The sequence below is a fragment of the Suricata suricatta genome, chromosome 8 (genome assembly GCF_006229205.1).
Source record: "Suricata suricatta isolate VVHF042 chromosome 8, meerkat_22Aug2017_6uvM2_HiC, whole genome shotgun sequence".
Lineage (NCBI taxonomy): Eukaryota > Metazoa > Chordata > Mammalia > Carnivora > Herpestidae > Suricata > Suricata suricatta.
In genome coordinates, this window is record NC_043707.1 from 82,295,295 (window position 1) to 82,318,907 (window position 23,613).

Consider the following 23,613-nt stretch of genomic DNA (forward strand, 5'->3'; position numbering starts at 1 on the left):
GAGGTGGTGGTAATGGAGGAGGGCACTTGTGGGGAAGAGCACTGGGTGTTATATGGAAACCAATTTGACAATAAACTATTAAAATATATATATATATATATATATATATATAAATTTAAAAAACGGTTTACTCTCCAAATAATGAGGCTTTCTGGGGGAGAGCTGGAAAGGTACCAAATAGGTTCAAAAATAGCTTCAAAGAGCAGGGAATAACAACTCGCTTGGGTTTTATGGTGGCTAGGGGTGAATCTGAGATGGAAGTCCCCACACGTGGGCTGAGGTTAATATGGTTTCACCTTCCCACCCCTGCCAAAGGGTGGAACACCTGATTTCTTATCAGCTTGCTCAGATTCATGGGGCAGAAGGGGAAGAGAGAAGGGAGGGGTTTGAAAGCTGTCAGTCATCAAGTAGCAAAAATGGGGTCACACTTTTTATTATAACTAATCAATACTTAAGCAATTGATTGAAAACAACAGTGGTTCAAGTCATCAAGTTTTATTTGTAAATATTTTCTACATTAGGCTCTCTCCTTTAGTGATGAATGAGTCAGGCTTCTGGGATCCTGGTGGTCGTCAATGGGAATAATTACTTTCCTCACATTTCTTTATGAATAACATAAAGCCAGCCAACAAACAAAACAAGTGGCTAGGCAAATACAAACATACCTCCTAGGAAGGGGTTCTCTGTCACATATCTGTCTTGCATATCAGCTCTTCACAAAGGCTTTGACTGCTCACAGGGCCCTGTGCACTCCACTCAGTGTTGCCTGTGAAAATTAAACAATGGTGTGAAAATGGCAATCTATAGGGGAGGCACACAAGCAGAGCAATCTGGCTGCTTCTGAGTGACCATCAACAAGATTTGCTTCCTTTCATCTCATTCAGCCATGTAACAGAGTGTTTGAAGTGCCCCCAGGAAGTTCCTTTATTTGGCAGAAGGGGTTTGTAAGTCTTGATTTCAATGCCCTTTTATGCTACTCGCTGTCAAAGGGGATGCTCTGCAGAGAGAATCTGTAACAGAAATGGCTGCCATGACAGCCTTATAGAGCCAGTGTCAAAAATATTAGTGAACAATTTAGTAGGCCATCAAGCACATGAATAGACTGGGCCTTTTGCCATGTACCATCTATCTAGGTGGGAAAATACTGCAGCAGGATCAGAGGATGGAGGTGGGGAACAATGGCACACTCACTGAAATCAGAGGGACCCTCTTGGTTGCTCAAAAAGCTGCTCATCACCATGTCTGACACAAGATCATTTTTCTCTATCTAAGAACCTGCTAGGGACTCCATAGGGAGTCCAAAGGGATTATTACCCTGGACCCTATTGTAGCATTCCCCACAAGTAATATCAAAACCTTCTCAACTCAATGTATCATCTCATATTAAATGTATAATCTCATCCTATCAAATCTGCAAGACCATGCTAATCCCCATTTTTTATATTAAGTTTATCTGCTTATAATGAGACTTGATTACAACTTTTACTATTGTCCTAATCAGGCAGTAGTTATAAAAATTCTTTTTCAAGTTTTTATTTAAATTCCAGTTAGTTAACAAACAGTATAGTATTAGTTTCTTGTATAGAATTTAGCTGTTCATCACTTACATATAGCACCCTCTTCTCATCACAAGTGCCCTCCTTAATCCCCATCACCCACTTAACCCATCTTCCATCTACCTTTCCTCTGGCAATCCTCTGTTGGTTCTCTATAGTTAAGAGTCTATTTTATAGGGCCCTGGGTAGCTCAACTGGGTAAGTGTCCAATTCTTCATTTAGGTTCAGGTCATGATCTCATGATTCGTGGGATTGAGCCCTATGTCAGGCTCTATGCTGACTGCACAGAGCTTCCTTGGGATTCTCTTTCTTCCTCTCTCTCTCTCTGCCCCTACCCCACTTATGCTCTATCAAACTGCATTTTTTAAGAGTCTATTTCATACTTTCCCTCTCTCTTTTATTCTCCCTATGTTCATCTGTCTTGTTTCTTAAATTCTACATATGAGAGAAATCATGTGGTATGTGTCTTTCTCTGAGTTATTTCACTTAGCATAGTACGCTGTAGCTTCATCCATGTCCTTGCAAATAGCAAGATTTCATTCTTATTATGGCTGAGTAGTATTCTATTGTGTGTGTATATATATATAGCACTTCTTTATCCATTCATTAGTCAATGGACACTTGGGCTCTTTCCATAATTTGACTATTAGTGATGCTAAAAACAGTGGGGTGCCTGTACCCCTTCGACAGCATTTTTATCCTTTGGATAAATACGTAGTAGTGCAATTGCTGGGACATAGGGTAGTTCTATTTTTAATTTTTTGAGGAACCTCCATACTGTTTTCCAGAGTGGCTGCACCAATTTACATCCCCACCAGCAGTGGAAAAGGGTTCCCTTTTCTCTACATCCTTGCCAACATCTGTTGTTTCCTGAGTTACTCATTTTAACCATTCTGACATGTGTGAGGTGTTATCTTATTGTGGTTTTGATTTGTATTTCTCTGAAGATGAGTGATGTTGAGCATCTTTTTATGTGTCTGTTAGCCATCTGCATGTCCTCTTTGGAAAAATGTCTATTCACGTTTTCTGCCCATTTCTTAACTGGATTATTTGGTTTCTTGGGGTGTTCAGTTTTATAAGTACTTTATAGATTTTAGATACCAATACTTTATCTGATACATGATTTGCAAATAACTTTTCCCATTCCAAAAGTTGCCTTTTAGTTTTATGGATTTTTCCTTTGTTGTGCAGAAGCTTTTTATTTTGATAAAGTCCAAACAGTTTATTTTTGCTTTTGTTTCCCTTGCCTCAGGAAAAATATTTAACTAGGATTTGCTATGGCCAAGGTCAAAGAGATTGCTGCCTGTGTTCCCCTGTAGGATTTTGATAGTTTCCTGTCTCACATGTCGGTCTTTTATCCACTTGGAATTTATTCTTGTGCATGATGTAAGAAAGTGGTCTAGTTTCATTTTTTTGCTGGTTGTTGCCCTATTTCCCCAACACCATTTGTTGAAGAGACTTTTTTTCATTTTTGGAAATTCTTTCCTGCTTTGTTGAAGATGAGTTGACTATATAGTTGTGGGTCCGTTTCCGGGTTTTCTATTGTGTTCCATTGATCTATGTGTCTGTGTTTGTGCCAGTATCATAATATCTTGGTCACTACAGCTTTGTAATGTAACTTAAAGTCCAGAATTGTGATGCCTGCAGCTTTGTTTTTCTTTTTCAGGGTTGCTTTGGCTATTTAAGGTCTTTTGTGGTTTCATACAAATTTTAGGGTTGTTTGTTCTAGCTCTGCAAAACTGCTGGTGGTATTTTGATAGAGATTACATTAAGTTGTAGATTTCTTTGGGTAGAATAAACATTTTAGCAATGTTTGTTTTTCCAATCCATGAGCATGGAATGTTTTTCCATTTATTTTTGTCATCTTCAATTTCTTTCATTGGTGTTCTGTAGTTTTCAGAGGACAGATCTTTCACCTCTTTAGTTAGGTTTAGGTATCATGGTTTTTGGTGCAATTGTAAATGGGATTGATTCCTTGACATCTCTTTCTGCTGCTTCTTTGTTAATGTATAGAAATGCAACAGATTTCTATACATTGATTTTGGAGCCTGCAAGTTTACTGAATTCTTATATTATTTCTAGCAAATTTTAGTGAAATTTCCTGGTTTTCTACAGAGAGTATCATGTCATCTCCAAATAGTGAAAATTTGATTTCTTCCTTGCCAATTTGGATACCTTTTATTTCTTTTTGTTGTCTGATTGCTATGGCTAGGAGTTTCAGTACTATATTAAATAACAGTGGTGAGAGTGGGCATTCCTGTTTTGTGTCTGACTATAGAGGAAAACCTCTCAGTTTTTTCTCATTGAGGATGATATAAGCTGTGGGTCTCTTATATATGGACTTTATGATGTTGACATATGTTCTGTCTATCACTACTTTGTTGAGGGTTTTTATCAAGGGTGGATTCTGTTTTTTGTCAAATGTCTTTTCTGCATCTATTGAGAGGATCACTTCATTCTTATAAATGTGGTATATTATGTTGATTGATTTGCAAATATTGAACTGCATTTGCAGCCCAGAAATGAATCCCATTTGATCATGGCAAATGAGTTTTTTAATGTAGTATTGGATTTGGTTTGTTAGTATTTCATTGAGAAGTTTTGCATCTATGTGCATCAGGGATATTAGGCTGTAGTTCTCATTTTTAGTGGCATCTTTGTCTGGTATGGGATTCAGGGAAATGCTAGCATTATAGAATGTATTTGGAAGTTTTACTCCCTTTTCAATATTTTGGAACAATTTGTGAATAATAGGCATTAACTCTTTAAATGTTTGGTAGAATTCCCCTTGGAAGCCATTTGGCTCTGTATGTTTGTTTTTTCTTTTTGTTTGTTCGTTTGTTTTTTTGGGAGATTTTTGATTCCTGATTCAATTTCTTTGCTAATTATTGATCTTTTCAAGTTTTTTATTTCTTCCTGTTTCATACTTGAAATGTCTCTAGGACTTTATCCATTTCTTCCAAATTGTCCACTTTGTTAGCATATAATTTTTATAATATAATAATATATGTATTGTCTTTCTGTGATGCTGGTCATTATTTCTCCTCTCTCATTGGTTATTTTATATGCTTGGGTCCTCCTCTTTCATTTTTGTTAAGTCTAACTAGTTTTATTTTTTCAAAGAACCAACTCCTGGTTTTGTGGTTCTGTTCTGCTATTTTGTTGTTATTGTTGTTGTTGTTGTTTTATTTCTATATCATTTATTTCTGCTCTACTCTTTATTATTTCCCTTATTCTGCTGGATTTTGGCTTCATTTGTTCTCTTTCTATCTCCTTTAGGTGTAAGATTAGGTTGGTTGCTTGAGATTTTTCTTGCTTCTTATTGTAGGCCTATATTCCTATATATTTTCCTCTTATGTCTGCTTTTGCTGCATCCCAAAAGTTTTGAGCTTTTGTATTTTTGTTTTTGCATTTTTTTATTCCTTCTCTGATTTCCTGGTTGGCCCATTCATTCTATAGTACCATGTTCGTTAGCCTCCATGTATTTGTGGTCTTTCCAACTTTTTTCTTGTGGTTGATTTCAGGTTTCAAGTGTTGTGGTCAGAAACTATGTATGGTATGATCCCAGACCTTTTGTACTTGTGAGTTGATTTGTGACTCAGTATGTGATCTATTCTAGAGAGTGTTCCATGTGCATTTGAAAAAAATATGTATTCTGCTGCTTTAGAATGGAATGTTCTGTATATACCTGTAAAGTCCTTCTAGTCCAGTGTTTCAAAGCCATTGTTGCCTTATAGATTTTATAATTAGATGATTTGTCCATTGCTGTAAGTGGAGTGTTAAAATCCCCTACTGTTATTGTAATACTATCAATGAGTTCCTGTATGCTTGTTATTAATTGCTTTTTAAATTTTGGTGTTTCAAGTTAGAGGCATAAATATTTATAATTGATAGATCTTCTTGTTAGGTAGACCACTTTGTTCTGATATAGTGCACCTTTTCATTTCTTGTTAGTCTTTGGCTTAAAACTTAGTTTGTCTTATAGAAGTTTGCTAGTGCAGGTTTCTTTTGACACCATTTGTGTGATATGTTTTCTGATCTCATCACTTTCAATCTGCATGTGTCTTTAGATCTAAAATGAGTCTCATATAGACAGCATATAAATGGGTCTTTTTTTAAAAATCCATTCTGAGTCCATGCTTGTGGGTCTCACAGAAGCACTTTCAGAGTAGTGACTAATTTCTCTTGGTGCATCAAAGACATTTTCAGATCACTGAATGTACACTATCTGTCTCTGGATTGCTTGACTGCCTGGAACACCACAGTATACCTTGGGCTCTACACTAGCCAGGTCTCCTGCCTTTTAAAATTCCAAACATGAGCGACCTTGTGTGGTAGGGATCTGTGCTTGTCTTTTGGGAAAGGGTCTCACCACACTGAGACTATTGCAGTTTTGACTTAGAAGTGCAGTGTGCCGGGGCAAAGGAGCATGAGATTTGGAGAAAGTTGGCTAAGCAGCCAGTGTCTCAGTTAGCCACCCTCAGCAGGTGTCTTTGTGCCATGCTAATGGGTAAGGGAGGGAAATGGCACCCGCTGGCTCCTTTATCCCTGGAAAGACAATGCCGTATCTCCCAGATGCCCTCCAAAAAGCAGGAAAAGTCTCTCCCTCTGCCACTGAGATGATCCTGAGATCATGCAGACTGCCTGATATATTGGTTGCCTGTCTCCACTGGTGGAGTAAGGCAGCATTCAGTCTATCACAGCCAATCCTGGGGACGTCTGAAATTCCAATCTTTGAACTGCACTGGTTGCAAAAACTCACAGAATTCAACCTCTCTCATTTTCCGAGACAATGTCTTTGGGAAAGTGTTCTAGTGCTTATCCCTCTCTCTTACATTTCTCTGTGACAAGAGCTCCCTCCCCTCAACAGCACCGCAAACCATTTCTCCCCTAAACCACTTCTCTGCACTTGCTGCTTTCCTCAAAGTGAGTTCTTCTCTCCCTCTAGTTGTGAAGTTTTTTCTATCAGTCTTCAGGTTGATTTCTTGAGTATTCCCAATGATTTGATAGTTATCTAGCTGTGTTCTAGGGAAGAAGAAAGCCTAGGCTCCTTCTACTATGCTGCCATCTTAGCTCATTCCCACAAAATGTTTAAATGTTTTATATTATAAAAGTTTGATTCTGTTTTCTAGTTTTCTGTATCTCTTTCAAAGTTATATCACTTGTTACGGTTTTTTTTTTTTTTTGACAGAAAGCACATTTTTGGTTTTGCTTTGCAGCTTAAGTGTTTGAAGGAGCATGAACCATATAGCATGTTAATATTACTACTCTGCATGATTTTGGGTATGTTTGGGCTTACTTTATTGTTTTACCTTATTCAACAATTGCCATTATCTCACTTTTGGGGGATGAAAGAATTAGATTGCTGGAAACATTGCATCAAGTACCTGGATAGACTGTAAGTTCCATAAGAACATGAGCTTCTGGTTTTTGCTCATCAGCCCTCAGTGCTTAGCATACTAATTCAGCACAGTGTTCAATAAATATTTGTTGAATGAATAAATAAATAAGTTCTATAGAATTTCTGTCTTGTAATTAATTATCAGAGTTGTCTATGTTGCATGCTATTCTTTTAAGTTTTTAAAAAAAGTTTACTTATTTATTTATGAGAGAGAGAGGAAGAGAGAGACTGCACGGGGAGGGACCGAGAGATCAGGAGAAAGAGATTCCCAAGCAGACTCTACACTGTCTTCACAAAGCCCAATGCAGGGCTCAAACCCACAGACTATGAGGTTATGACCTGAGCTGAAATTAAGAGTCAGACACTTAACTGACTGAGCCACCCAGGTGCTCCTATTGTTTTGCTTTCTAGGTTTTTTTACCCTTATATATTTTCTACTTATAAACACTTACTTTTCATACTTTCAAATCATGGGTAATGTGGATGTGTTTGAAAAAGACATGATACGCCCTGATATTTTTGCAGGTACTAACCCTATCTCCAACCCTGCTCTTTTGTAGGTCATCTTACACCAAAAACCATTGGTCAATATCCATATCTAGTTTGGTAAAGAATTAGGCAATGTCAACTTAGTGTCCCTCTGTTTTTTTATAAGAAGGTCTATGCATCATGGTGCTTTTTCCCTATCTTTTTTTTTTTAATTATATAATGTATCCCGGGACTAATAGTTGCAAGTTGTTTTACACAGGAAAGCTATACCTCTGTCTTTTAAGCTAGAAGTCCTACATTTAACTTCACAATAATTTAGCCTTTTCCTTATTTAACTTCTAATTGATTCCCAGCTTAGAGATTCTGTATCAATTGATATATAATTTGCCATGAAATCAGAGTACTGGTGACCTTAGCTTCATTACTCACTAACATAGTTAGAAGTCCATCCTGCCTCTATTCTTAAGCTTTATTGGCCACTGAAAACCATGTTTTGGAATTTCTGGAGCACTGTAGATGAATATAAACAGGAATATTTCTTAGTCTTTTTACTTTAGAGTTAGAGGTTTAGTTCTCTTCTGTGTTAATAGTAAATTTAGACTATTATTTTCACATACCTTTGAAGCCCATAGCATTTAGCCCTTTCACAATTTACCTGTCTGCTTCAATGTCATATCATGACTACTGAATTATTCCTCTTCATTCATGAAAGAGTTTCAAAGCCATTTCATATGCTGACTCCAAAATCCCTATGAATTTTGGGTTCAATAAATAGGTTGAGACACCAGAATTTGAACTCTGGTCTCTTGGGCCCCTGACTTACTCATTTTTAGGCATCATTATTTCCTTGCCATTTTATCCACTCATTCACATGATCAACTCTGAGACTGCTTGTTATCTGGAAGTACTATAGTTTTAAAAGTCTAAATTCAAACACTCTGACTTAATTTCCGAAACTTCAAGTAGTCCAAATTAGTTACTGCTGATCTTCTTCCTCATCTATTCAATCCTTTGGCCCACCTGCTTTTTCTCTATCAGCCTCCTCACCTAACCCCTGACTCTTTTTAGCAATGTTTTCAGTTCTTCTACATTTTATGCTATTGAACTTGAATGGGAAAAACATCTTGCTTAACCTAATTATCATACCTTTATATCTTAGGAGCTTTGCACAGCTGAAGAATTCATAGAATAGCGCTATTAGTTCAACATAAATGAATGTCCTCAAGCTTCCACTGTGCATTTAAAACTGCCTCTCAGTCTTTCTACATTTCTAATAATCTCCCTCTTATTTTATACTTCTCAGAAGACCTGATATACTATTTTTTCCTTTCATACATAGTCTCACCTCTGCTTCCCTGATGTTTTTGTCACTACACTAATAAACAAAACACCCACACCATCAACCAAACCAAGACCAAACCAATGTCTCCATACCATAGCCTTTCTGGATGCTACAGTTTCTTCTCTCATTCACAAAATTCTTGGTGTAGATGATGGTACTTTTTCTACTTGTCATTCATTCTTCATCCAGTTCTTTTTTTTTGTTCCTGTCACCAAGATTAACATTGTTGATGAATATCAAACTGTTCAATCCATATCTTCCTGAACTTTTAGCCACATTTGTCACTGTTGTCCTCCCTGTTCTTTTTTTTTTTTTAATTTTTTAATGCTTTTACTTATTTTTGATACAGAAGAGACAGAGCATGAGAGGGGGAGGGTCAGAGAGAGAGGGAGATACATAATCTGAAACAGGCTCCAGGCTCTGAGCTAGCTGTCAGCACAGCTATGATGCAGGGCTCGAACCCACGAATGTGAGATCTGACCTGAGCCGAAGTCGGAGGCTTAACCGACTGAGCCACCCAGGCGCCCCAACCTCCCTGTTCTTGAAGAATATTTCTTCTGCTTTTCTGACAGTGTTTTACTATTGTGGCTACTGCTGCTTTTTCTAGACCAGCGCCTACATTTAGTGTTATACTTTGTACTCTCTTTCCCTATTTTTCTACACACTTTCCTTCATGATTTATTTCCCATTGATAGGATGAAAATTTTCAAACTGTATTTACTCTAAATCTTATGCATTCACCCTACATCTTATATACCACTGAGAGCTAGACATCTTCATTGGAGGTACTTGAGACATGTAAGTCTAAATATGCCCCCAAACTAAACTCATTACCTCTTTTTTCCTTAATTCTGTCCTTTTGCTTTTCTCTATTCCTATGAATGGCATGACTCTTCATCTAGTTGCCCTATCTAGAAACTTGAACACCTTGTTCTCCCTCAATCATTTCCCACACAGAGTGAATTATTAACCCTACCAATTTTACTACTATGCATTCATCCCTTAAATTATTTATTTATTTATTTATTTATTTAAATAGTTTATTGTCAAATTGGTTTCAATATAACACCCAGTGCTCTTCCCCACAAGTGCCCTCCTCCATCTCCACCACTGCTTTTCCCCCCTCCCCCTCCCCCTTCAACCCTTGGTTCATTTTCAATATTTAATAGTCTCTCAGGTTTTGCATCCCTCTCTCTCCCCAACTCTCTCTCCATCTTCCCTTTCTCCTGGTCCTCGATTAGGTTTCTCCTGTTCTCCTGTTAGACCTACGAGTGCAAACATATGATATCTGTCCTTCTCCTCCTGACTTATTTTGCATAGTATGACACCCTCGATCGAGGTCCATCCACTTTGCTACAAATGTGCATATTTCATTCTTTCTATTGCCATGTAATACTCCATTGTATATATATACCACATCTTCTTGATCCATTTATCAGGTCATGGACACTTAGGCTCTTTCCATGATTGGCTATTGTTGACAGTGCAACTATGAACATTTGGGATCATGTGCCCCTAGGCATTAGCACTTCTGTTTCCCTTGGGTAAATCCCTAGCAGTGCTATTGCTGGGTCATAGGGGAGTACTATTGGTAGATTTTTGAGGAGCCTCCATATTGTTTTCCAGAGCAGCTGCACCAGTTTGCATTCCTACCAACAGTATAGGAGGGTGCCCATCTCTCCACACCCTCCCCAAAATCTATAGTCTCTTGATTTGTTCATATTAGCCACTCTGACTGGCATGATGTGGTATCTCAGTGTAGTTTTGATTTGTGTTTCCCTGATGATGAGTGATGTTCAGCATCATTTCATGTGCCTGTAGGCCATCTGGATGTCCTCTTTGGAGAAGTGTCTGTTCATGTTTTCTGCCCATTTCTTCACTGATTTATTTGTTTTTTGGGTGTGGAGTTTGGTGAGTTCCTTGTAGATTTTGGATACTAGCCCTTTATCTGATATGTCATTTGCAACTATCTTTTCCCATTCTGTCAGTTGCCTATTAGTTTTCTTGATTGTTTCCAATGCAGTGCAGAAGATTTTTGTCTTGATGAGGTCCCAAGAGTTCAGTTTTGCTTTCATTTCCCTTGCCTTTGGGAATGTATAGAGGAGGAAATTTCTGCTATTGATGTCAAGGAGGTTGTTTCCTACTTTCTCCTCGAGGGTTTTGGTGGTTTCCTGTCTCACATTCAGGTCCTTCAGCCATTTTGAGTTTATTTTTGTGTATGGTGTAAGAGTGGTCTAGTTTCATTCTTCTGCATGTTGCTGTCCAGTTCTCCTAGCACCACCTGCTAAGAAGGCAGTCCTTTTTCCATCGGATACTCTTTCCTGCTTTGTCAAAAATTAATTGGCCATACATTTGTGGGCCCAATTCTGGGTTCTCTCTTCTATTCCATTGGTCCACGTGTCCGTTTTTGTGCCAATACCATACTGTCTTGATGATGACAGCTTTGTAATAGAGTCTAAAGTCTTGGATTATGATGCCTCCCATTTTGGTTTTCTTCTTCAATATTACTTTGGCTATTCGAAATCTTTTGTGTTTCTATACGAATTTGAGGATAGCTTGTTCTAGCTTTGAGAAGAATGCTGGTGCAATGTTGATGGGGATGGCATTGAATGTGTAGATTGCTTTGGGTAGTAATGACATTTTCACAATGTTTATTCTTCCGATCCATGAACAGGGAATGTTTCTCCATTTCTTGGTGTCTTCTTTAGTCTCTTTCATAAGTTTTCTATAGTTTTCATCATATAGGTCTTTTACATCCTTGGTTAGATTTACTCCTAGGTATTTTATGGTTTTTCGTGCAATTGTGAATGGGATCAGATTCTTGATTTCTCTTCCACTGCTTCATTATTGGTGTATAGGAATGCAACCGATTTCTGTACATTGATTTTGTACCCTGCAACTTTACTTAATTCATTGATCAGTTCTGGAAGGCTTCTGGTGGAGTCAATTAGGTTCCACGTAGAGTATCATGTCATCTGCAAAAAGTGAAAGTTTGACTTCTTCTTTGCCAATTCTGATGACTTTTATTTCCTTTTGTTGTCTGACTGCTGATGGTAGGACTTCCAGCACTATGTAAACAACAGTGGTGAGAGTGGACATGGCTGTCGTGTTCCTGATCTCAGGGGGAAAGCTCTTTTTCCCCATTTAGGAGGATATCAGCTGTGGGCTTTTCATAAATGGCTTTTACAATGTTTAGGTAAGTTCCTTCTATTCTGACTTTCACAAGGGTTTTTATTAAGAAAGGGTGCTGTATTTTGTCAAATGCTTTTTCTGCATCTATCGACAGAATCATATGGTTTTTATCTTTTCTTTTGTTAATGTGATAAATCCCATTGATGGATTTGTGAATATTGAACCAGCCCTGTAACCTAGGAATGAATCCCACTTGATCATGATGGATAATTTTTTTTATATGCTGTTGAATTCGATTTGCCTGTGTCTTTTGGGTATTTTTGCATCTGTATTCATTAAGGATATTGGTCTGTAGTTTTTTTGTTTGTTTGTTTGTTTTTTGGCTGGGTCTTTGGTTTGGCTATTAAAGTGATGCTGGCTTCGTAGAATAGTTTGGAAGTTTTCCTTCTATTTCTATTTTTTGGAATAGTTTGAAAGAATGGGTATTAGCTCTGCTTTAAATGTCTGGTGGAATTCCCCTGGGAAGCCATCTGGCCCTGGGCTCTTATTTATTAGGAGATATTTGATAATGGATTTGATTTCTTCACTGGTTATCAGTCTATTCACGCTTTCTATCTCTTCCCATTTGAATTTTGGCAGTGCATGTGCATTTAGGAATTTGTCCATTTCTTCTAGGTTGTCCAGTTTGTCGGCATATAATTTTTCATAGTAATCTCTGATGATTGCCTGTATTTCTAAGGGATTTGTTGTAATAGATCCTTTTTCATTCATAATTTTGTCTATCTGGGTACTCTCTCTTTTCTTTCTGAGGAGCCTGGCTAGAGGTTTATCAATTTTTTTTATTTTTTCAAAGAACCAACTCTTGGTTTCATCGATCTGCTGAACTGTTTTTTTTGGATTCTATATTGTTTATTTCTTACCTGATCTTCATTATTTCTTTTCTTCTGCTGGGTTTGGGGAACTCTAGCTGCTTCCCTTCTAGTTCCAGTAGGTGCTCTATTATGTTTTGAATTTGCACTTTTTGTAGTTTATTGAAAGAGGCCTGGATTGCAATATACTCTCCTCTTAGGACTGCCATTGCTGTGTCCCAGATATTTTGGATTGTTGTATTTTCGTTTTCATTTGTTTCCATATATTTTTTAATTTCTTCTCTAATTGCCTGATTAGCCCAATCATTCTTTAGTAGGGTGGTTTTTTTAACCTCCACATTTTTGGAGGTTTTCCAGATTTTTCCCTGTGGTTTATTTCAAGTTTCATAGCATTGTGATCTGAAAGTGTGCATGGTATGATCTCTATTCATTTATATTGATGGAGGGCTGCTTCATGCCCCAGAACATGAGCAATCCTGGAGAATGTGCCATGTGCACTCGAAAAGAAGTGAGTATCCTATCTTTAGGATTCAGAGTTCTAAATATAGCTGTCAAGTCCACATATTCCAATGTGTTGTTCAGGTCCATTGTTTCTTTAGTGATTTTCTGTCTGGTTTTTCTATCCATTGCTATCAGTTGAGTATTAAAGTCTCCTACAATTGGCACATTCTTATCAATAAGATTGTTTCTGTCTGTGATTGATTGTTTCATGTATTTGGGTGCTACCGAATTTGGTCCATAGATGTTCATAATTGTTAGTTCTTCCTGATGGAGAGACCTTGTAATTATTTTATAATGTCTTTCTTCATCTCTTGTTACAGCCTTTACTTTAAAGTCCATTTTGTCTGATTTAAGTATGGATACTCGGCTTTCTTTTGGCTTCCAGTCACGTGATAGATATTTCTCCATCCCTTTACTTTCAACCTGAAGGCATCTTCAGGTCGCAAATGAGTCTCTTGTAGACAGCAAATAGATGGATTTTGTTTTATTATCCATTCTGCTACCATGTGTCATTTGGTTGGAGCATTCAGTCCATTTACATTCAGTGCTAGTATTGAAATATATGGGTTTACAGTCACTGTATTCTCTGTGGAATTCATGTTTGTAGTGGTGTCTCTGGAACCTTGTATTCTTTACAACATTTCCCTCATAGAGTCCCTCTTAGGGTTTCTTGTAGCTCTGGTTTGGTAGTGATGAATTCTCTCAATTTTTGTTTATTTGGGAAACCTTTATCTCTCCTTCTATTTTGAATGCCAGGCTTGCTGGATAAAGGATTCTTGGCTGCATGTTTTTTCTATTCATCACATTGAAGATTTCCTGCCATTCCTTCCTGGCCTGCCAAGTTTCATTCGATAGGTCTATAACCACTCTGATAGGTTTCCCTTTGTATGTGAGGGCCCTTTTCTCCCTAGCTGCTTTCAGAATTCTCTCTTTATATTTTGCCAGTTTCACTATGATATGTCATTCCTAATGTCAATTCAAATTACATCTTAAGGGGGTTCTTTGTGCCTCTTGAATTTGAATGTCTACTTCTTTTCCCAGATTTGGGAAATTCTCAGTTATAATTTGGTCTAGTATCCCTTCAGGACCTTTCTCTCTGTCTTCCTCTTCAGGAATTCCTATGATAAGGATGTTGTTCCATTTGATTGTATCACTCAGGTCTCGAATCCTCCTTTTCCACTTCTGGATCAAATTTTTTCCTTTTTTTTTAGCTTCATCTTTTGCTGTAAGTATATATTCGAATTCACCTATTCCTCTCTGCCTCTTCAATTTTTAAGGTGACTGCCTCCATGTTATTATTCACCTATTTATAGCCTTTTTAAACTCATCACACCTATTTTCAACATTCCTAGTCATTGTCTCAGTTGCTTCTCTGATGCTTTTTTCAACCCCAGTGATTAATTTTTTGACAATTTTTAAAAATTCTTGTTCAGGTATGTTGTTTAGGTCTGTTTTGAGCAGTTCTGTGGCTGTGACTTCTTCCTGGACATTTCTCAGAAGAGAGTTCCTTCGATTGTCAATTTTGTCTAGTTTTCTATCTCTTGTTATTTTTAAAAATCTCATTGTACACTCTGTACCTGTTAGTATTGCTTTGTTAAAGGAGGCTTATTGACTGTCCTTGGCCTGTCATTTCAGGAAATATTCTTTTAATGGTGTCTCTTAGTTTCTCTTATTGTGCCTTTGATTTTTTTTTTATTTCCCTTCTCAGCTATATTTGGGACTCGCCGTCCTGTGCATTTTGGCTTGTTTCTTGGAGTATCCCTGAGAAGGGAAACAGACAAACAGGGAGGGAACAGAAGCCGGCAAACACACAGACAAATTAAACAAACAAAAAACAAATTAAAAGGGGGAAAGCAAGAAAAGAAAATGGAGAGGAAAGAGAAGAAAAGAAGAAAAAAAAAGAGGACAGAGACAACAAAGAACAATGGACAGTCTAAAAGTGTATAAGTCGAGGGGAGAGATAAGGATAAGATACGGGAGAATGTATCTGGGTGGCAAGAGGAAGAATAGAAAAAAAAAGAGGGAGAAAGGAAAAAGGAAAATATGGAATAAAAATTAAAACAAAATTTTATAAAGTAAAAAAGGTAATAAGAATAAAAAATAAGTACAAAAAACAAAAAACAAAAACAGAAACAAAGCAGCAGCTCCCCCATGCGGATAGGCATGGTTTGGGTAGTAAGTCTCAGGGGCTGCTCTCTGAGGCCCAGCCTTGGTGGCTGGGGAGAGTAGAATGGTGATTCCACAAGCTCCGCTGGAACTAAGCGCTGCAGACCACTCTAATGAGTCCGATCTTCTATTGCCACAGGTGAGCCAAGCTGTATTTTCCAGGCCTGCCTCGTTTCAAAAGCCTAGTCCAGGCACTTTTATGCTACCACAGATGAAATATACTTGCCTTTGCGGTTGGCTTTTTAGCTGGGATAATGTAGGGGGCGGGAGCAGTTTCTCTAGGCTCAGGCAGGGATTTGTGATGTCGCTGCTGGAGGTGCCAGGTGTGCTGCAGGAGGTGAAGTGTGAGCACTCACAGAAGCTGCTGCCAACTCCCAGACTGTAGCCAGGATAGCGATGGTGTAGGGGGAGGGATCAGTTTCTCTTGACACCATCCGTGATTCGGGCTACTGCTGCCTGAGGCACCGGGCGCTGCTGGAAATGAGCTGCGTGCTCCTGTAGCCAAAGCACGTGCCCCTGCCCCTGCCGCCACCAACTCCCTGCCGTAGGGGTGGGGGCTATTTTTTCCCTGTTGGCCCCTGGATTTGGGATTCATGTGGCCAGTGTTGGAGGTGAGATGTGCTATGGAAATGAGATGTGTGCTCTGGCTCTTGCAGCTGAGGCTGAAGTGTGCACTCCCAGGGCCACTGCAGCTGTGGCCGCCGACTTCCTGCTCGGATGGTGCAGGGGTGGAGACTGTTTTTTCTTTTGTGCCACCGTGGTCAGGATTCGCGCTGCCCAGTGGTTATATATGCAGTGAGAATTTTTCTCTCTGTGCGGGGTTAACCACTCTTTATCTCTTCTCTAGAGACAGTACTATGAGCGTGTTCAGTTTCTCATTCTCTTCCCTTTGTCTCTCAGTGGCTCTGTGTGCTTGCCCCATGTTGGGCTGGGGCGCCTACCTCCCCTGCCCTTCTCGGCCTGGCCTTTTTTCCAATCTCCCCAGTTTGCACTCCCTCACTCAGGCATCTTTGAAGTTGTCTTCTTTGTGGAGTCTGTATTTTCTCCTCCCATTCTTGCAGATGAGTAATGTCCTTCTCAGTTTGATAGATTGGCAGAGAAAGTTTACATTGCTCCCTTCCTCTTCGCCATCTTGGCTCTGTCTCTCATCCCTTAAATTTATCTGTAGTTTGTAAAAAGTTAATAGAAGAGACAGGGTACAATAGGAGTATACTATAGCGAAATCTAATTTACATGTTGGAGTTCAAAGGGAGAAATGACATCTAAGTTGATAGCTAAAGAATGACTGGGTATTATCCAGGTTTGGGAACTGAGAATGGCACTCCTCTAGGAGGGAATGACATATAAAAAGAATTTGGAATTGAAGCACAGTAAATATCCAGTAGCAAGCATATATAAAGTATCTGCAAAAAGGACAGAATGAGGGAAGGTGTAGCTGTTAAGGAAAGTCAAGGCTAATTTATGTTTTCTATCAATAATTTTAAATTTTATTTTAAGGACAAAGGAAGGCTGTTGATCAGTTCTAAGCAGGAGGGTGACATAACTTCCTAATATTTCATTTACATCTGTACAATGGGGAGTGGCTTTATTTCATAGTATGATATCGATACTTACACACATATATAGGTAAACACAGACACACACACACACACACAGAGTTTATTTAACATCTGTAGAATGGGGAGTGGCTTTATTTCATAGTGTGATGTCTATACTTACACACATATGTAGGTAAACACAGACACACACACAGAGTTTAATAACTTGAATTTCCTTTTACTTCACTCTTCTAGTGTTCCTATATGTTTTACCCTGTTGCCCTAAATAGTTCTCTTGCCTCATCAAAGAGCAGAACTTTGGTGAAGGAATGTTCCTAATAAGCCAGTCAGTTATGTTGTAGAAAGATGATTTTTATTGATGCTATAAAATATTATCCTTTTTAAATGTTTATTTATTTATTTAGAGAGCGCATGAGCAAGGTAGGGTCGGAGAGAGACAGAAAGACAGAATCTGAAGCAGGCTCCATGCTGTCAGAGTACAGATGCCACCCAGGTGTCCCTAAAATATATTATTCTTAAATTATTATCTACCTTTGTGTATTTCCCATATATTTGGCACATTTCTTTCCACAGAACCTATTTTTTTTAACTCATACTATAGGGTATGAGTAGATGGCTATTTTAAGGTTTGTTCACCTCTAATTAAAAGATTATAAGAAAAAATGTTGTTAGTGGTTTTGATATTTTGATTTGACAAACAATGAATTGTTTTCTTTGATAGCACTTTTTAGATGCAGCTGGGTGAGAAATCAACCACAAAGGGAGCTCAATTTTATTTATCATTAATTTTGACATGTTTCCACAGATGTTTTCTGGAAACCATTGTAACCTGCTTAATTTGTCTCTGTATAATGGAAAGCAGATAGCCTCAATTAACGTACTGATTAGTAACTTCTTTAATGAGTTTCAGTAGTTTTACTCATTATTGCTGACACAGTACACTGAATCCTGGAAACTGGGATTTGAGCATTATTAGAACATAAAACCTGAACAATTGCAGAATTGCTTTCCCATGGCATATTTGTTGTTTATTGGTTACTTCTCTCGTGTGCGTGTGTAAGCAGGGAAGACATTGAAACCACATGGAAACAAGTCCATAGAGTCGTGGTGTCTGCAAGTTTCTTGAAGAGTCTATGTAAGCCACATATAATGGGAAAGTGGGTATGTCAACTCCTTAGTGACTATGTATAAGAATTTATTCAAAAGACATGACTGATACCAAGAACTAATGCAGACTGTAGCCTTGCTTGGTTTTGATAAAAACATAGATATCTATAACAGAGAGTTCATTGGATGCTCCTTCCTTATAAGCAAGAAATAAAATACTTTATCCTTGTAAACTGAATTAATTCTTTCAGTTAATCCAGTTTAAGCATAACAGCAGGGTGTATGGAAAGGCATTAGAAAAAATCACTTTTGCCTTGAACAGGGAAGTGGTAAATATACAGTGTTTATATATTACTAAGAAAATATATGAATCCTCTTCTCTGGGGCTTACTATCTTAGTCTTCTAAAGAAGAGGATTTAAGACCGGTGGGATCTTCTAAATAGCATAGGTACTTGGATAGTAATGGCTTTTTTTGTTGGAACAAGAATGTAGAAACCATGGTCAAAGCGTCAGGCTTTCTCCTTTGAAAGTTTACAGCCAATTTTTCTTCTGTTTCTATTAGGGGCATTTATTGTTTTAGCTGCAATGTGCCAGATCAAGCAAACACCACAGTACCCAGCAAATGCCTGTTAGAGAACTTCTCTTTCACAGAAAGGTGCTTCCTTGTTGCCACATTTTATGATAACATAAAGTTTCATGACATTTATGGAAGTGTGTGTCATGATGCAGATGGCTTGTTAGCCTGTTTTAGTAAGCTCATTCATATCCATACAATATTAAAACTTTCCCAAGTTCATGAATTATAAAAGAATGCTAGATGCTGTGTAGTCCAAAGAGTCCTTTAATTATTAAAATTAGATATGCCAAAGGATTCAAACCTGAGTGGAAATTAAAGAGGGGCTTTGAATCAAGATAAGGATGCTGAATTTGATTCGTGCAAAATTACTTCTCTTCAGGAGGTACTGGATTTCTACTGGTATTACAAGTACTAATTCAGCTTTATCTCTTATTATTTCCTGACATAAAGCCTTTATGAGAGCTAAACTTGTGTTACAAGGACTGTTCACTTCCCCAGGAGCATGAAGCATACTTTCTCAAATCAGTGCTTTAGCACATGCTGTCCTTATATCTAGAAAAAAAACCCTTCTTAGTTTTCATGCATCCAACTTTGAAAAACCTACCTAAATATCAAGGCCCATCCCAAACAAAACTTCAAGAAAGCTTCTGTGATCCCTGCAATCATGTGTAATTTTTTCCTCCTCTAAATCATTTTATAATCCTCTACAGCATATTACATCTTGCCCTAAATTATGTTCCTATATGTGTTGTTCTGTATCATCTATTAATTAACATCTTTAAAGCTGATGACTCTTTTTTCTTAATCTTTACATAGCCCCACATTGCCTAATGTAGTGTTTTAAAGTAGTGATGGTTATGGAGGAGGGCACTTGTGGGGATGAGCACTGGGTGTTATATGGAAACCAACTTGACAATAAACTATAAATAAAAAAAAATAAAGTAGTGGGTACCTAATGGATATTTATTGAATTTTATTTTTTAAGTTTCTCATGACAACAATATCCTAAATATTATTTTAATAAATATTATTTCTTTTTATTTAAATGTTGAGATCATATGAACTCTCAAACTTATGTTTTTACTTTGACTTTCAGGAAATTCTGAGTTGATTACATTCTTCTAAAATACCTTCTCTTAGCCTTAGCTTCTGATATAATTTTTCTCTTCCCTCTCCTTTAACACCTGGGCTTATCTTTTTACTCTTAATTCTCTGGTTATAGATTTTATTATAACTGCTAGCAACATCAGATTCTCACTCATTTACTTATGAGACATTTGTTGTCTATAACATCATAGACATTAGGCTAGACATCAAAGATATAAAGATTAATAAGATACAGCTTATGCTTTCAAGAAGCTCATAACCTAATAAAAGTATACTTGAAGTACTTAAATAATTACAACCAACTAAATAAAAACAAAATCATAGCTTTCAGCTCTTTATGCCTTCCTAGCAGTAGTGACAAGAAATAATTTTTGTCTTTGGACAAGCTAGTCCTTTTTCTTGTTTGTTCTCCAGATTTCTTTGAAACACTTGAAAGCTCTTTGTTCCTTTTCTTTAGTCATCTCTTTCTTGAAGCCAATGTTAATAGTTACAGGTCTCTTGTCATCCAGAGAGAATGCCAAAAATAATTCCAGATCATTTAAAACCTATTAACATTTTTGGTGTTGCAAATATTTTACTTCTTTTGGTAGAAATAAGTAATTTATTTTAATCTATTCCTAAGGTAATCTTGAATTCGATTGCCAGAAAATGTTGCCTTTGTGTCTACCTCAACTGACAGGACAGCCATTGTATTTAACAATGAACAGCCTAATCTTGATATTTTCTTCCTTGAAGCTTATCTACAGTAGATTCACTGGATGATGTTTACAGGTGAAGGACATGAGTTAGACATGATCTGAAAATATTATTTCACCAGATCTTACTACATAATCTGTTTTTCAAATTAAGGTAGGTTTAGGACATATTCCTGAAATAGTTTAACAAATAGTTGTGTTTTCCTGATTTGTATAGTGGAAAGAACATTAACTTAAAAAATGAGACACCTGAGTTTAAAATCTAATACAAAATCCGTAGCTCCATCAAATTGCTGATGGTATGGAATCTCTCTCAGCCTTATCTGATCTACAAAATGAAAAGATTGGATTGGTGTAGTCACTAGGATCCTTTTTAGTTCCAAAATTTTATATTAAAACAGGCTTGATTTAAGGGTTCCTACACACAAAATCAATTGATTAATTAATTAAAATAGAGATGATTTTATTTATTCAGGTAGTTTCCTTACCATTCTTCCCCTCATCCTACTTAAAATGAGATCTTCATTAAGTTTGCTGCATTAATGAAAATTCTGAGTATAAATGTTCCTTTCCTATGAAGCTTAATACTGGAAAAAAAAAAGAGAGAAAACTATGTTTGATCTTTGCATCTTGGCAGTCAGTAATTGGACTGATCACTTTGAAAATTCACTGTTGGCCAATTAGCTAGAGCCAGTTCATTTAAAATATGCATTCTGGGTGACTAATTTTACATAAAATTGTATACAAAAAACACATAATTATAATCAGATTCCCATTTGTTTGTAAAAGGATGATTTTTTTCCAATTAAAAACAAGCATTGTGAAGCATAAGTTTTTTTTCTTCTCACTTAAGCCATTTCTAAAACCAGTATCTGATTACTTATCAACAGTGTAGGTAGCTTAAAAGCAAACAGACAGACAACAAAAGCAATGTATATGTGATGTATAGTACTTAGAGTCTGTCATGGGTCCCTTTCATTTCCATCACTGACAAACTCCCTTCTCTACCCGTCAAAATTGTAGCCAATTCCTAGGTGATCTCTCATAATTAGCAGTCATAAAGATTATCATGGCACATTTATGAAATTAAAAAAAATCCTTCTGAAACATGACTGGGGCAACTACATTGTTCTTTACTATAAAATCAAAAGGTTGTACAGTCCCCTTCACATCCTGACCTCTCTGAGTCACACCAATTACCAGCCAATTTTTGATAATGAGCAATCATATAATCATAAGATTGGAAGAGACCTTGAGAGGGCATATGTTTCACCTTCCCTTCCCAGTCTGGGCTTCAGTTAAATCATATGGGAAAGTAATTCTCTACTCTTTTTTTTTTTTTTTGACATTTTTAAAGCAAAGGCTTCACAGTCTCCAATCCCCAGTTACCCAGAGTAGTAACTCACTTGATCCTGCACATTTTATTGGATTTCTTCTCTTCTCTGTCTCATTCCCCACTCCCCTCTTGGTGTCCTGGCATCAAGTCCCAGATAAACTGCTTGCACTCATATCTTCATTTCAGCATCTGCTTTAGGGGAACTCGGTTAAGACAAGCTGATTATAACCGTCAGTGAGGACAGAAGTCATAAAGAAAACATTAGATTGACTATATTAATGTTAACCACACACCATGTCATGATTTTGCATTGTTACTAAATACCAGGATATAAGACATTCTTTGCATAAAATAATCCTTTTATATTACTTATTATGCTGTTTCCAAATCCTATCTGCTTTTTTTTAAACTTTTATAATGACAATAGAGGTATCCAAATCAATAATTACACATTTTAACTACCATACACAATGAAGCCATTTCATGCTGAAATAGCTGGATGAAATCCTTGTAATATTTCTGGGATGTTGAAAAGCTTTTAAGGGTACATTTTAGTATATCTTTCAAGAGTTAGGAGTCTTGTCCTATTCATATTTTTCACAGATGTAGATAAATAAGGGTTGGAAAAAAGCATCTCAGCTAAATCTGTTATAGCTGTATTTTAAGTAATGTGTAGAGAGGTCTAGCAAGTCAGGATTTTAACTTAATTGATCAGAGTTAACATAGAGTGAATACTGTTGATAGCTAAAAATGTCACTGAGAAATAGAATAGGTTGAATACATAGTGTGGTTGGGGGCCATGCATACTTTGTCTCCACTCACTCTTTACCCTGTACTCCAAGGTTCTATAGAAAAGGTTAAAAGCTATATGGAAGTTATCTAGTGAGTCACCATAAATAATATTCAGTCGCCACCTTCCTGAGAGTAGGAGGGTGAATCTTTTATAGAAATAGTGAATGGACAATAAAATTAAAATTTAATTTCCTTTTCTTCTTCTTTTTTTAGTGGTAAGAATATATTTTGGTATACCACTGGTTTGAGAGGTCGTCTTTACCCTGACAGTGCACTTTTGATTCAGATAAGAACAAAGCAAGCCTTTGAGGGTTACATTCTCTAGTCCATTTCTAACCAAAATATGAGGAGGCTTATAATCTCTAGAGAACTGGATCTGGCATTCCCCTACTTGTCCTTGTCTTAAACCTATTGAATAATCCAGACTTCCTTTCAAACCCTTACTGTGAATTACAAGTCAACTAAACTTAGTTTTCTGATTATGTTCTCCTCCTGTCAGAAAAAAAAAAAAACCTATTCTTCATTCAATCTGCCTAACTGTGATAGATATTTTATTCACCTTCTCTTCACCCCCTTGGTGAAGGAGGATTTACCATTCTGAGATGATGGCAATGGCCAAATACGCAAGACTCAATATTGGAAACATGTAAGTGACAGAAGTTCATAAGATGCATACTCACAGCCTCAGGGAGGACACTGAACGCAGTGCAGGGCCACACAGGCGTTGGACTCAGGAGTAGAGTGACAAAGCAGGGGTTGTAGGAGATAAGCTTTGTAATAATAAGAGGACATTTCAACCCCTAGTTCTGTAGGAGGGTGATATTAGTTGGTTTGAATAATTTCATGGGCTGGCAGGGAGGTGAAACCTGTTAGGTTGAGTGCCAGGAGGAGTAGAGCTAGTCCGGCTGATAGGGGGACTAGCAGGGTGAGAGTTTTCCAACTCTGTGAGGGGCATATCTGGTGAAAGCAGGATTAGGTCTCAC

General features: G+C 37.3%; 1 long non-coding RNA gene across 1 annotated transcript; it reads right to left on the reverse strand.

Moving 5' to 3' along the window:
* Window positions 1-479: 479 nt before the first annotated feature.
* Window positions 480-8,956, reverse strand: LOC115298062. The gene is made up of 2 exons (XR_003911584.1): window positions 8,881-8,956; window positions 480-766 (listed from the first exon to the last, which is right to left on the reverse strand). It is a non-coding gene; the product is annotated as an uncharacterized LOC115298062 (long non-coding RNA).
* Between the last annotated feature and the right edge of the window lie 14,657 nt (window positions 8,957-23,613).